The sequence below is a fragment of the Macrotis lagotis genome, chromosome 3 (genome assembly GCF_037893015.1).
Source record: "Macrotis lagotis isolate mMagLag1 chromosome 3, bilby.v1.9.chrom.fasta, whole genome shotgun sequence".
In the NCBI taxonomy this organism is placed as follows: domain Eukaryota; kingdom Metazoa; phylum Chordata; class Mammalia; order Peramelemorphia; family Peramelidae; genus Macrotis; species Macrotis lagotis.
In genome coordinates this window covers 97,462,740-97,476,945 of record NC_133660.1, presented here as the reverse complement: position 1 = coordinate 97,476,945, position 14,206 = coordinate 97,462,740, and the positions used below count along the sequence as shown (strand labels likewise).

Below are 14,206 nucleotides of genomic sequence, written 5' to 3'. Positions count from 1 at the left end.
CAGGAAGACTTCTGTTCAAATCTGGTCTCAGATATTTCTCATCTTTGTGACCTTGGTCACAGTGACCATGTCTATTTGTTTCAGCTTTCTTGACTGTAAAATGGAAATGATTTAGCACAGACCTTTCAGGATTTCTATGAGGAACAAATGAGATAATATTTGTAAAGTGCTTAGTGTAACATTTTACTATGTAACTGATACATAAATGTTTAATAAGTTCCTTCCTTCCTTCCTTCCTTCCTTCCTTCCTTCCTTCCTTCCTTCCTTCCTTCCTTCCTTCCTAATACTCATATACTCATAACAGTTCTTTTTATAATGACAAATAAATCAAATCTGAAATGATGGGGAATAGCTGAATAAGTTATTGTATACGAATATGAAAGTATATTATTGTGGTATAAGAAATGATGAAGGGTATAGTTTCAGAAAAATCTGGGAAGGCTTATATTAACTGATCCAAAGTGAAGTGAGTAGAGGTTCCCACTCTTATATTTGTACCAGCATGATTCAGGTAGGAGACGCAGTAGGAAGCTATTCTGTAAGTAACTGCTATAGAGTATAGCTTCCAAGGAAGCTCAGTTTAATTCCCAAGGAGTAGCATGAATCCTGAGAGCTTCAGTAACAACAGCTCAAATTATTACTCCTGTATATCTAACTGTGGGTTGGAAGTCAAGATATGGCAGGGCTGAGCAGACCCAGGAGAGTAGTCTAATAATGATGATATGTATGTAGCCAAACTCATGTGAGATGAAATGATTTGGGTCAATAAACTGTAAGACAGTCTCTGCAGGTATTCCAACTGCCTACTGTTATAGATTTTTTTTCCAGGAGGTTGATGTTTCCATTTAAAATTTGTATATAGTACAATACTTTACAGTAACTGAGTCATTTTTCAGTCTTATCCAACTCTTTGTTAATCCATTTGGGATTTTTTCTTGGCAAAGATACTAGAGTAGTTTGCTATTTCCTTCTCCAGTTCATTTTGCAGATGAGGAAACAAACAGGGTGAAGTGATTTGTGTAGGGTTATACAGCTGGTAAGTATCTAAGGCTGGATTTGAACTCAGGTCCTCTTGACTCCAGGGCCAGGATCTTGTGGTTTCCTTTATATATGGTAATTGTTTAATAAATGTCAAATTTGAAGCCTTTACCTGAGAATCTAGAAAGAACAGAACTGTGGGCTCTGTATGAGCTAGAAAGGAGGAATCTTGAAAATCTTCAAGTTGAGGAAGTTGGGTGGCACAGTGGATAGAGCACCAGCCCTGGAGTCAGGAGTACCTGAGTTCAAATCTGGCCTCAGACACTTAATTACCTAGCTGTGTGGCCATGGGCAAGTCACTTAACCCCATTTGCCTTGCAAAAACTAAAAAAAAAAGTCATCAAGTTAATAGTATTTCTCCCTCAGTTCTCTCTCCCCTCTCCCAACCTCTACAAAGAAGGAAACCAAGACCCAGGTCTATTGGGGGAAATGCTGCAAATCACACAACTTGTTAATTAGTGGAGTCAGCTAGAACTCAGGTCTTCTGATTTCCAAATTTATGCCCAGCACTCCACAGTATATAGTTTCTTCATGTGAATTATTGTTATTATGGCTATGTCTAATTCATGTAGACACTTGAAAATTAGCTTCTATATTTATTTTAGTTGCAGATGGCAATTTTTGGAGACAGATAAGACCTAGAAGAGCAAAAGGGTCTTTTGAAGGTGGTGCAACCCCCTTTCTTACTTACATCCTGAGAAATTAAATGACTAGGGTGTTAGATCAGAGTCAGTGTTCAAATTATATTTCTCCCATTCCTAATACATGCTTTCCATCACATCATGCTATTTTGTTTACTATAAACTCAATATGTGAGTCTTATAATATGGAAGTCAAGATATCTGCTGGGGTCATAGGAACAGAAAGCCAATCTCTTCTTGCTCTGAAATTTCTTTTCACAAATACACCCAGAATAGATAATGTTTCCTAATTCATTGAATAAACTTTTATCAAGTTTCCATGGGGCAGTTAGGTGGTTCATCTTCCTGAGTTCAAATCCAGGCTTAGATACTTACTAACTTGAACCAGTTACAAAAAAGTCTGACAAAACATACAATGTTGCACACTAGTGGACTTCTCACATTGTCAAAGGAATGAGGTGAAGTATATTGAATCTCCTCTTTGGGGCTGTTCACATTTTTGTAATTTTGCAGCATTCATTTCCAATTGTTCTGTGGCAATTCTTTCCGTTAACATTTTTTAATCATTGTGTATATTATTTTCTTAGTTGTGTTTACTTCACCTTGCATCAAATCATTGTCTTTCCATGCTTCTTCATATTCATTACAGTAATCATTTCTTTCAGTACAGTAGTATTCCATTTTATTCATATAATAGTTTGTTTAGCTATTTCTCCTGTTGATGGGGATCTATTTTGTTTCTGCCTTTTTGCTACGACAAATTTGGTGCAAATGGTACCTGTCTTTGGTGAATATGGCCTCCTTGGATCTTAGAGATTTTAAAAATTGCCTTTACCAATAATGACAAACTATGACTTAAAAATAGCAGAAGCACATAGTTATATTTGGATTAGATGGGCATCCATCAGCTGAATATACCCAGAAGGATAATAACATAATTATGACATCCTAATTAAAAAAACTCTTAAGATCTAAGAGATACATTGATATTTTTTATCAATACAGTTTGATTACTAAATGATCTTGATTCTTAGTTGAGCCCTCAGCAAAAATCACAACAGAGACCAATAATACCAATTTGGACTATGAGAGCCTCAGATGGAAATGGAAACGAATTTTCCTGAAATGCTAGAATCTTATCTTCTCTAAATTTGCCAAATTGGTCTCCAGAGTGTCAGATCTAACAGGCAGTGAATGATAACTTGAAACTCTAGAAGAAGCAAAGAAAGGCATTGGAGTCTTCCCCAATATACATTAATGCATGTTGAGGTGGCTCTCTTAATTTACACTCCCAAGATGACTCAGGTCCTGATATCATGATTACTATATCTTCTCAAGATTCTAGAGGTACATCTGAAGGGTTGGTGAGAGTTGACCTGGAGTTAGGAAATCTTAAATTCATAATTAAAAATTCACTTACTAGCCATGTTACCCTGGGGAAATCACTTAACCTTTGTTAGCTTCATTATCCTTACTTTTAAAATAGGGATAATAATTTTGCACCTACCTTTCAAGACTGTTATGAGGATCAAATTAAATAATATTTGTAGAAACTAATTAGCACAGTACTTGTCATGGAAATGTGTCTCCCTTCCACTATAGCATATTAGTCACCACCAGTAAACACCTGTTTCCCCTTAAGATTATCAGGTGAGAACCAATTTAGTAAGAAAAGCTTAAGCAGTTTTTAGAAGTAATATTTACTATGGTAAACTCTAGATGGTAGACTAGATAGATCACTAGCCTGGAGTAAGGAAGACATGAGTTCAAATCCAGCCTCAGACAAATACTATTTGTGTAACATTGAGCAAGACACTTAGCCTGCTTGACACAGTTTCCTTATCTTAAAATGATCTGGAGAAGGAATTGGCAAACCACTCCAGTATCTGGGGTCACAAAGAGTCAGACATGACCAAAACAATTGAACAACAAATTTACTAAGGTGACCCAGTAAGTCTGTGACACATCCTCTCAAAAGTGCATATGGAATCCATGGAAAAGTCTATGCAGATATAGAGAACACATAAGGCAAAAAGGTCACTCAAAATTTCCAGGTACTGGAGGGTCTTTTCCTTTTCTTTATTGGATGCTCCATATTCTTTATTCAGGCATGTTGTAGCTTTTTTGCTGGGCTCTTGATTGAGCTATAAATCTTTGTCTAGGCAGGCATTGTCTCTTTAGGGAGGCATGGCAGTCAACCACTGCTAAACTGGGATGGTCCTGTTAACACATTGAAGGACAGATGGAAACTACCTCAGGTTTCTGAAGTTTGTAACATTCTTCTCTTGTCAAAGGATGTTAAGGCAGGGTAGATGGAAAGGGAAAGGAGACTGAGGTGGGGTAGATGGGAAGGGAAAGGAGATCAAAGTCAAAACTAAAGTGCTTTTCTCAACCCAAACAACTCCTTCCCACTCTCTCCTTGCTGGAATTCAAATCTCTCAAATAACTCCTTTTATTAACTAGTTTGATATTTTGTAGATGACCTCTAGGATATGATCAAGTTTCCTTAGCCTATTAGAACATTTATGCTATGCATTCTCTGTCCTGTACATTTATGTAATGGCTTTGCTTAATTTCAAGTATAAGGTACCAGATTATATAGTATTTTATCACTTTAAGTGGTCTGGAATGACTTGGTTGATGTACTTAATAAAATATCTATATCTATATCTATCAAAATCTATATCTATATCTATATCTCTATCTATATCCAAATCATATCCATATCTATATCTATATCTCATTATGACTCATTAAAATTGTGATCTAAATTTTTCTCTTTTTTGTCCAAGTGCTCTTTGGTACAGATGGAAGAAAAACTTCCCTCCACACCTGTGACTTTTATAGGTCATTTCCAATGAGGTGCATGTGGTGTGCTTGGAAACAAGGAACAATGAGTACAGTAAAGAATGACTTCTACCTTTGTAGGGCCTCTCAGTTCTGTGATCTTAGGGAGAGGTAGATGCTTAATATCACTGAGCCTGCCTAGTTTCCAAGAGAAGTGCAAAGATTACCCAAATATTATCTTTTAGAACTTCTGCCACAGTGTTATGCTAGAGAAGATTCCAGCTAATTGTTTTTCAGAGTATGTTGTTATTTCCTCTGCTAGGGGTAGAATTTTCCTTTTCTTAATATATGGAAATAAATGATTAAAAGAAAATTGAGTTTTTACAAGGGAGATATTTTTAGTAGTATGAAAAGGGGTACTTTCAGGACAGGCTTATTTTGAAATGAACTTTCTTTGGCAATTGATTTTTTTTTAAATGTGCATTTGAAGACATTGCAGAATGAATTTTGCATTCTCAGTTATCTCTCACTATGGGAGCTTTCCTATAAAAGTTAAATATATTCCTTTCTGTAAAACTTAAAGTAAGCCAACTTGGACGCCTGGGATTTTCCTTGTAGTTAGGTGTGTGTGTGTGTGTGTGTGTGTGTGTGTTTGTGTCTAGGCACACATACCAGCCATTATTTCTCTCTTGACTTCTCTTTCTATGTGATTTATAGTATAAAACTGAGGATATTATATTCTTGATGGTTATTTTCCAGTCAAAACCTAGATGACTGCAGTAATGCAGAATACATGGCAAACACATCTCTATTGTAAGGTCAGATGTCTACTCATCTTGAGAAATGTCAAGATATTGTTATTACAATGTATAATTCAGCCTGATTTTCTCCTTTTGACTCCATGGAGTGAAACCGTTCATGTTTCAAACATGATTAGGGGAGCAAATCTTGTATTTTACTACTCCTAATGTGTGTGTTTAGGTGTGAGGATGTGACTGATTCTCTCTCTCTCTCTCTCTCTCTCTCTCTCTGTGCTTATGTGTATTGGTAAACACACACATATGTATGTATAGAAAATGTGAGATTCAGAATTACATTAAAATAATTTTCTTTCCTTGAAATAGATATATTACTTATTCCACAAAGTGAATTTTAATTATGATCATTTCTTCTGCAAAATTGACAAACATCCTCTATCCCCACACTTAGAGTTCAGTGTCTCAAAAGTTCTGTTAACTCATTCTCTGAGAATGTTAGAAGTTGCATAAGCTTTTTGAAATGCAAAAATGTTCAGTCCATGAGGCTAGTATTCTGAAAATATTAGCAATTGTTTGAGTAAATTAAATGCTAACTTGGTGACTAAGACCTAGCATAGTGCTCTGAGCAGAGTAGGTACTTGAAAGTATTTGTTGAATTCTTCTATAGTTATTGAACTTACTCTCAAGGGATAATTCAGGTCCTGGGAAATTTTATTTCTACATATGAATGCCAAATTATCCTGTAGATTTTTTTGGAACCTTAGCTTAACCGAAGATTTTCTGGGAAAAGAGAAGAAAGGGAAAAGCAGTTGGTAACTGGGCTTCTTTCTTCCTCTGCTACCCTTGCTTAACCACATCTTTTTGATATTCTCAAATTGGACAATCCTGGTCTGGAAATCTTGTAGTCTCATTAAGGGTCATTAAATCTTGGGAATTTGTTGTTGTTTTTGGATGTGACAGAAGCTGACGGTGTTCAAATATGTTCCCCCATGTCTATTTTGGGTGGGTAGAACAAAATGAAATTGATGTTAGTTTAGAAAGAAAGGGTCTCTGCAGGCATTAGTTTAGATCTAAGATCTCAGAGTAAGAGTTGGAAGTTGTGTATGCTAGCAGAAACACAAAGGATGAGATGGAGTTATTATGATGTTGGCTTATGGGTATTTTTTATAGACTGTTAATCAGAACTCACAAATCACTCTTCCTTGTTTTAAGATAACTGATTTTAGCAATGATCATCACAATTCCTGTCTAGGGTCATTATAATTCTGACCCAGGCTACCTGTGTTTTGTGGTTTTTGACCATCTCTTCTAGATATCACACTAGTAGTTATATCTATGATACCCTAATATCTGTCTACCTTTCCTTTTAATTTTGAAACCTCTATTACACATATTTATATGAATTAAATACTTAACTTTTTCTCTCTACTGACCTGCTATGGTTCCTAGTCTTTCTAGTTCAGGTCTTCTGGCTTCAGGAAAAGTAAATTTCTTGCTTCTTGACATCCCCATGCAAGGTACAGATTGGATGAGAAACCAATTCTGAGAGTCTTTGAGAAAGAAATAGGTAAATGAAAAAAGAAATATCAGAAACAAAAATAAAATCACAATGAATACTTGTTTGATTTGGCAGGTCTCATTAGAATAGGTTGTGTGATAACTGATCAAATCATTTTTCATGCCAAATAGTTCCCTAAATATTAAATGCCTTTATTAAGATGGTAGATAATAAAAATACAACTTTTTTTGATGATTGCATTGTACAACAGGGTGAAAAACTCAGAAGTGATTTCTTATGGGTGATCAATTCAGAATTATTTTGCATTTTAATTTTCTTTGTGTGTATGCTTACATCAAACTTTAATTTCACCTGCCTAATGGTAAGATAATGGGTCACTGGGGCAGGGGTGTGTGGGAAAGATTAGAAAATTAATTAAAAGGAATGTGAATGATAATAACTATAGACTTTATGATTTAAGGTTTACAAAAGTGCTTTTTACCTCATTTTGATTGTCATATTTCATTCAAAAGGTATTATTATTCCTGTTTTGCAGATGGGGAAACTGAGACTTGAAGAGGTGGGGTAATTTGCCGAGTGAGGGCAGAATTTGAAACCAGGTCTTCCTGACTCCCAAATGCTTCCTATCACACATCTTCTATATCATTCTATGAAACAGATCTGATGAAGGTATTGACAGAGTGGTGAACTAAGTCCTAGTATGTTAAAAAAAAAGCTGAAGAAAGCAGGTGATATACAGAAAAAAATGGTAGAGTCTGTATATCTTAAGTGAATCTAGATTCTAGAGGATGAGAACATTGAAAAGCTTCCTAAGGTGCTCTGGGAAATGGGAGAATGAGGTGGTGGTGTCATGTGGAACATGTCACAGAATAAGCAGCATTTGGAGTCTAACTAACAAACTTTACCCAATATTATTAGATGGCAGGGTGAAATCCTTTATATGAAGTATGGTAGAAAGAAAACTGGATCTGGGTGAGAGGACTTGGTCTTACTACTGAATATCTGTGTGACCTCTGTACTTGTCACTGGGCAGAAGGTTTCTCATCTGTAAAACAAAGGGATTGGATTAGATAGATAACCCTTCCAGCTCCACATTTGTGATCCATAGAGACCGTGTTCTAAATGAGCAATGCATATACCCTTCCAGCTGTGGGTTTCACAACATAACATTTGTTTATAATGTGTTAAAGATGTTATTGTGAAACAAAAGTTGATCAACACAGCATTATGTGTTTTGTACTTTTCCAGACACTTGCCTAGAATGAGGGTGTGGATAGAAGTATACAGCATAAGAAAAGTATGGCTATAAAATAGCAGTTGGGCTATTAAGAATATTTGTTGTTGTTCAGTATTTTCAGTCATTTCCAACTCTTCATGACCCCATTCAGTTGTCTTGTCAAAGATATTGGAATAATTTGCTGTTTCCTTCTACAACTCATTTTACATATGAGGAAACTGAGGCAATAGGACTAAATGACTTGCTCAGGGTCACACATTTACTAAGTGTCTGGGGTCACATTCGAATTCAGATCCTCCTGACTACAGGTCTAGTGCTCTAAGACTCCTAGGGCTCAGACTGTCACATAGGCATACATATAAGAGTTAGAAATGAAACTTGCCAAGAAATGCAATGTGATCAAATCCCCAAAAACATGTTTTTAGTATTATCAGGTACAGAGTTATGGACTTGGTAAAAGAGTGCAACAAACAAACCGACAAGATACCCCTTCCCTTAAAAAATTATAGTCAACAGAATCTACTGGGAGTCAATTACTATAATTTAGTAAGCTAAGTATATCAAATGTATAACTGTAGAGAAGTTAAAAATTTTTTAAAAACTTGCAATTTTTAAAAGTTAAATTAAAATTTTTAACTTTATTTTAGGTAAAATCCTTCTCTTGGTAATGAGGTAGATTAAAAATGATCTTAATGCATTTAATATTCTTATGGTTTTTGGAATGATATATTATTGCTAGGACTTGAAAATTTTCAGTTTTTAAAATGTGCAATGAAACGATGCCATTTAGAAAAAAGATATTTCAAAAATGATTGCTGAACAGAAACTACTTTCCTAGGGATATTTACAAAACACTATTAAGTTACTTTTGTTATTTTCTTATTGATTTAAAAAGCTCTATTTTTAGTACACTTTAATTGTAAAACAAATCAGAAAAGGTGCTGGATTTTTACATGCATGTAATTACATTTCAAGTTTTCACAGATTATTTCTTATAGTTTAATTTAAAGCTGATCAAAGATATTTTATTTTTTAATAAATATTTTATTTGTTTTCCAATTATATACAATAGTAGTTTCTACCTTGCATTTTTTGTAAGGTTTTAAATTCTACAATTTTCCCCCACCCTTCCCTTCCCTCCCCTCTATCCCCACAGAAGGCAATCTAGCAGTCTTTACATTGTTTCCATGCTATGTATCGATCAAAATTGAATGTGTTGAAAGAAAAGAACATATCAATGGCTCAGTGCATCTACAATGAAAATTGTTTCTTTGAATCTAATGCTGTGCCTTCCTATAAAATAAAGAAATATTTTCTGTGATGAGTGAATTAGAACCACAGAGAGATACTTGTTACATGCCAGTAGGAATTACATCATGAGAAGGGCGATCATGTTTGAACTAAGTGTATTTGCTTGGGCAAATGACTATCTGGGAAAACAAATGGCACTCTTTCCAAGAATATTTTTACTTTGGGTTTGTGATTTTTTTTAACTCAAAAAACATGTTTATGCAGTCAGGAATGTTTTCTGTCATAAATTGTTTTTGCAGCCTGAACAGTATTCCCTTGTAGGTTAGTTGGCCTGGTTATTAAGGCAGTTTTACAAAAAAAATGAATTTGATGGCAAATATGTCTTAGTAGAGAACAGCAGTGTAGTAAATGAAACATTTTAAAGGATAAAAAGTTTGAGAAAAGTACATTCAGAAATAAGAGTATTAAAAAAGCTGCCTTGTGTGATGGCAGGAGCAGGAGGGTGTTTGCTTAGAATTGATTTGCATTTTGAAATGAATGACAGTGCCTGTGAGAATTGCCAGTTTGCCAGACCAAAAAGCCAAAATGTTGTTTGTTCAGAAAATAAAACCAGAATGAGTATATGCCCTGTCATTATGACTTAATTCCCAATGTATATCTCTAGGTATGAAAAGTTTAATGGTTTAAAGTTTTGTATCTATTTCACCTTCCATCTTTTGGCTCCCACTTTTCTGCTTCCAAATTTTTTCATCTTTCCTTTAGTCCATAAACACATCCTCACACCCTCCCCTCACTTCAGCTCTTCCTAAGAAGATTGGAACCATCTCATATGAGGATTCTCATCTCTTCTCAGATCCTCCCTATTTCTCAGCATCATCATCTTTCTGTCTCTATGTCTAGTGGTATAAGAAGAGGTCTTTCATTCTTCTCGCTAAGGCTAATTCCTCTCCCTCTGCTTTTGGTCAGATTTCATTCTTTCTCTTCTAGGACTTTTCTATAGCGGTTTATTTGTGGAATTTCCCTTTCTACTCCATCTTTTACATTTACCTATAAACATGTCTCTCTAGTCTTTTGACTTTTCTAGCCCATCAAGCTCCTATCTCATTTTCTCTCCTTTTTATTCCTAAAATTTATGAAAAAATATATATCCCTTTTGGTTTGTTTTTTTTTTTATTTTTATTTTTGCAAGACAATGGGGTTAAGTGGCTTGCCCAAGGCCACACGGCTAGGTAATTATTAAGTGTCTGAGGCCGGATTTGAACTCAGGTACCCTGACTCCAGGGCTGGTACTCTATTCACTGAGCCACCTAGCCTCCCCGTTGATTTAGTTATTTAACAAAAACTTCTCATTAGCAACAAATCCAGTGGTCTTCTTTCCTCATCTCTCTTGATATGTCTAAAGCATCTGGCACTTGGTTATTCCATCCTACTGAATACTCTTTCGTTTCATTGGCTTCTGAGATATAATATTTTTTCTGGCTTAACTTGTTTTTCTCATTTATTCATCACTAGTCTCTCATTCTTTTTCAAAACCCTTAAAGTAAGTATGTGTCACAAGGGTCTGTCCTTGGTTTGTTTTTGTACTTTTCTCATATCAATCTCATGTCAACCCCCCCCCCCAATGATTTCAACTAGCATATCTAGGCAGATGACTTGCAGATCTATAGTTACAGTACAGAAGTCTCTTCTAGAACTACATATCAAATTATCTACAAAATACCTCTTTTTAAGGGAAAAAATTCATTTTCAGGTCCAAACTGTTCTCCTGTCTCCTCTCCTCTCCTTTTAATGAAGAAAACAAGAAAAAATTGCCCTCTACAAGATATCTTATTTGAATGCCTCACTTTCACCTCAAATTCACGGTAGTCAGATTGAGTTTAGAATCTTTCTGCCTAACTTCACTTTTCCTTTGGTCTTGATTATTTCTCTTTATGACATCATCATTCAGTATTCTATTCAAAGTGTTTGATTTATTCTCTCTAATCTCTCACAGACGATTATTCACCATGTGCAGTAGACTGAACTTCTGTAATGTCTTTACAATTTTTTCTCTCATTATTCCTGTTGTTGAATCTTAGTCTAGATCATTTTTATAATCCTCCTATTTTATTGTTGTAGTCTCCCAATTAACTTCCCACATGCATTCCTTCTCTTTTCAATGGCTAAATACTTTCTATATAGATAGGGTTATGGCATTCTTCAGTTCAAAAATACTTTAGGGCAGTACAGGTATTGAAAAGAATGGTGGGATTGGAATTATAAGAGCTGGGTAAAAATCTGCACTCTGCTTCTTCCTCCCTCTGTGAATGTGAGCATGTCTTTTCTGTAGTCTTTTTTCCTAATTTAGACTACATGATCTCTAATATCCCTTTCAGTAATAAATCTGTGCTCACATACAATGCTTACTGAATAAAATTCAGACTTTTTTGCCTGACATTCAAACCTTTCTACAATATGATGCCACCCTATCTTTCTAGCATTTCCTCCTAAATCTCTTCTTGTACCCTATGCCATGTACCAATCTGGATGAATATATTTTCTGAATATACCTTTTACTCTTTTGATTTAATCCTTTCTCACACAGTTCCCTCATATGTGGAATATCTGTCTTCCCTCCTCCCTGACTTGAGCTATTTAATTTCCCAGCCCTAAGTACTGCTTCTTTCAAAGAAGTCTTGCCTGGTCTAGCCATCAATAATGACATTTCCTCTCAAATCTTACATAGTGCTCTAGAATGCGGTCATCTGAGTTTCTCTTCTCTGCCAGGAGATGGTACACGCTGTGAAAGCATAAAATGTATCTTAACTAAATTTTAAATCTCCCTCAATACCTTGAAAAGTGTTGGGGTGTTGGAAGAAGCTCTAGTGCCAGCTTTATTAGCTCAGATTTAATGTTGGGACAAAATGAGGCATTAGCAAGTTGCTGGACAGTTCACAAATGGAAGTTTATTTAATTTATTTACTATTGTAATCATATTTATTATATTATATATTATAATAAAGATACAGTGGCACTTAACTTATCTGCATGCAAGCCTTTTCATTTCCATAGAAAAACATGGCTTATCATTAGGGAAGACAGGTGAAGAAAATGGTGGCTCATGTGATTTTCAGAAATACACCATTTTGGAGGGAGTCAGATTGGGAATTTTTATGTCTTTTAGATGGGACTCACATTCTGGGAAGTTGAGTCTGGGAAACTCAGTCCAATCAGGATAGTTCTGTCTTCTTTTAAGGAAAGCTAATTCCCATCAAAAGAGGGGAAAAGAAGGGCTTGAGCCTTGTTTTGGGGTGAGTAGGAAGAAACTGTGTCAAGAAAATACTAGTAACTATAAGTCCTCTTACTCTTTAGGTGTTTAACAAATGAATTGAACCAAATGGCAATTGTGATGGTGGGCAAATTCTGAGGCTGTCTTTAATCTGAAAAATGGTGGAATAAACTTACTGAGGAGTGACATCTGTGGGATTCCAATGAGAATAAAGAGAGTTTAACATACTTTTCTTAGAATGTGAAGATGGTAGTGGTTTCTGGTCAATGTCACATTGGAGATAAATTGTTGGGCCCTAAGGAACTGTTGTTCCAGGAATATATTCTAAAAGAACTATTAACCAGAGAATGCTTTGAATAACATTTTAAAAAGTCATGACTTTCTTTGTTGGCTTAATCTCAGCCCAATGATAGTAATAAGGAGCTGCCACGTCAACTGTTAATATTTTCCTGGTGTTAGTTTCTCAGAAATTATGTTTGGCGGCAATTAACAGTGACTAATACTGTCATTTTTGCTGTGAGAAAAATTCTTTTAGGTAATATTTATGTGACATGTATTTATACATTCTTCCCTATTCTATCCATTTTTAAGGATACGTAATCTTCTTAGTGGAGATGTCAAAATTAACACAAGTAAATCTTGTATAAGGACATTTTTGCTGCTCATATCCTTTATTCTTGTAATAAAATTACTTTCAAAAATGGCCTAATTGATCTAAAATTTGCTTATTGATCTAATTGATCTAAAATTGTCTTTACTTTTACTGGGCAGGGGGGCTAGACCATTACTCCTTGTTCCTCAGAGCAATGATGCTTCCCTGGATGTAAAACTTATACTCTAAAATACCAAGAGACCAGGGTATATTTTGACCTTTTAAAATTCACAGGGTCAAAGGTTGGAGTGGAAAGCACTAACCTAGAGTTCAAGGACCAAGATCCATTTCTTGAGGTCACATGGCTTCCACAGGGAAAAAGCCTTGGGTTTTCCCCTGACAACACCATCTCTCACTAGATATTATAAGCAATGAGATGTTAAAGGGTGAGGCTGGCTCTTCAACATGTGGTTAGCCAACCAGGACTAACTCATAGAATTGTGTTCATTTTCTGATATCTCTGAGGCATTCTTTTTATATTTCCTCATGGCTCTGCTGGAAGTAGGCTCCCCAGACTTTCCAGGTGGGGTGATGTCATCCTAGGCCCCATTCACATGCACGTATGGATAGTTTTTATGTATATGCTATATTCCCCTCAGTAGAATACAAGGTCCTCATGGGCATGGACTCCATTCTATTATATATTTTCTATTATCTATCTGTGGACATATTGCTTTCCTCCACAGAGTATAATCTCTTTCAGGGCAGGAAAGGCTTTTTTTTTAATGTCTTTATAGCCTCATTGGCTAGCACAATGCCTCACACCTAATAGACAATTAATATATACTTATTCCCTAGCTTCCTTCAAATTCCAGATAAAACCCCACTTTCTACAGGAAGTCTTTTCCAGTCCCTCTTTTTTTTGTTTTTGCAAGGGGTTAAGTGACATGCCCAAGGTCACACAACTAGGTAATTATTAAGTGTCTCAGGCCAAATTTGAACTCAGGTCTATGTGGCTCCAGGGTCAGTGCTCTATCCACTATACCATCTAGCTGCCCCTCTAGTCCTTCTTAATTCTAGTTCTCTCTTTTGATCATTTCCTCTTTGTTGTATAT

At 35.5% G+C, this 14,206-nt stretch overlaps 1 protein-coding gene and 1 long non-coding RNA gene across 2 annotated transcripts in view; one reads left to right on the top strand and one right to left on the bottom strand.

Moving 5' to 3' along the window:
- CPE (carboxypeptidase E) overlaps positions 1-14,206 on the top strand; it is a 115,476-nt gene that overhangs the window by 28,768 nt on the left and 72,502 nt on the right. The gene's annotated exons all lie outside the window — the stretch shown is intronic.
- Positions 6,678-11,103, bottom strand: LOC141517713 (uncharacterized). The gene is made up of 3 exons (XR_012476960.1): positions 10,952-11,103; positions 7,649-7,788; positions 6,678-6,774 (listed from the first exon to the last, which is right to left on the bottom strand). It is a non-coding gene; the product is annotated as an uncharacterized LOC141517713 (long non-coding RNA).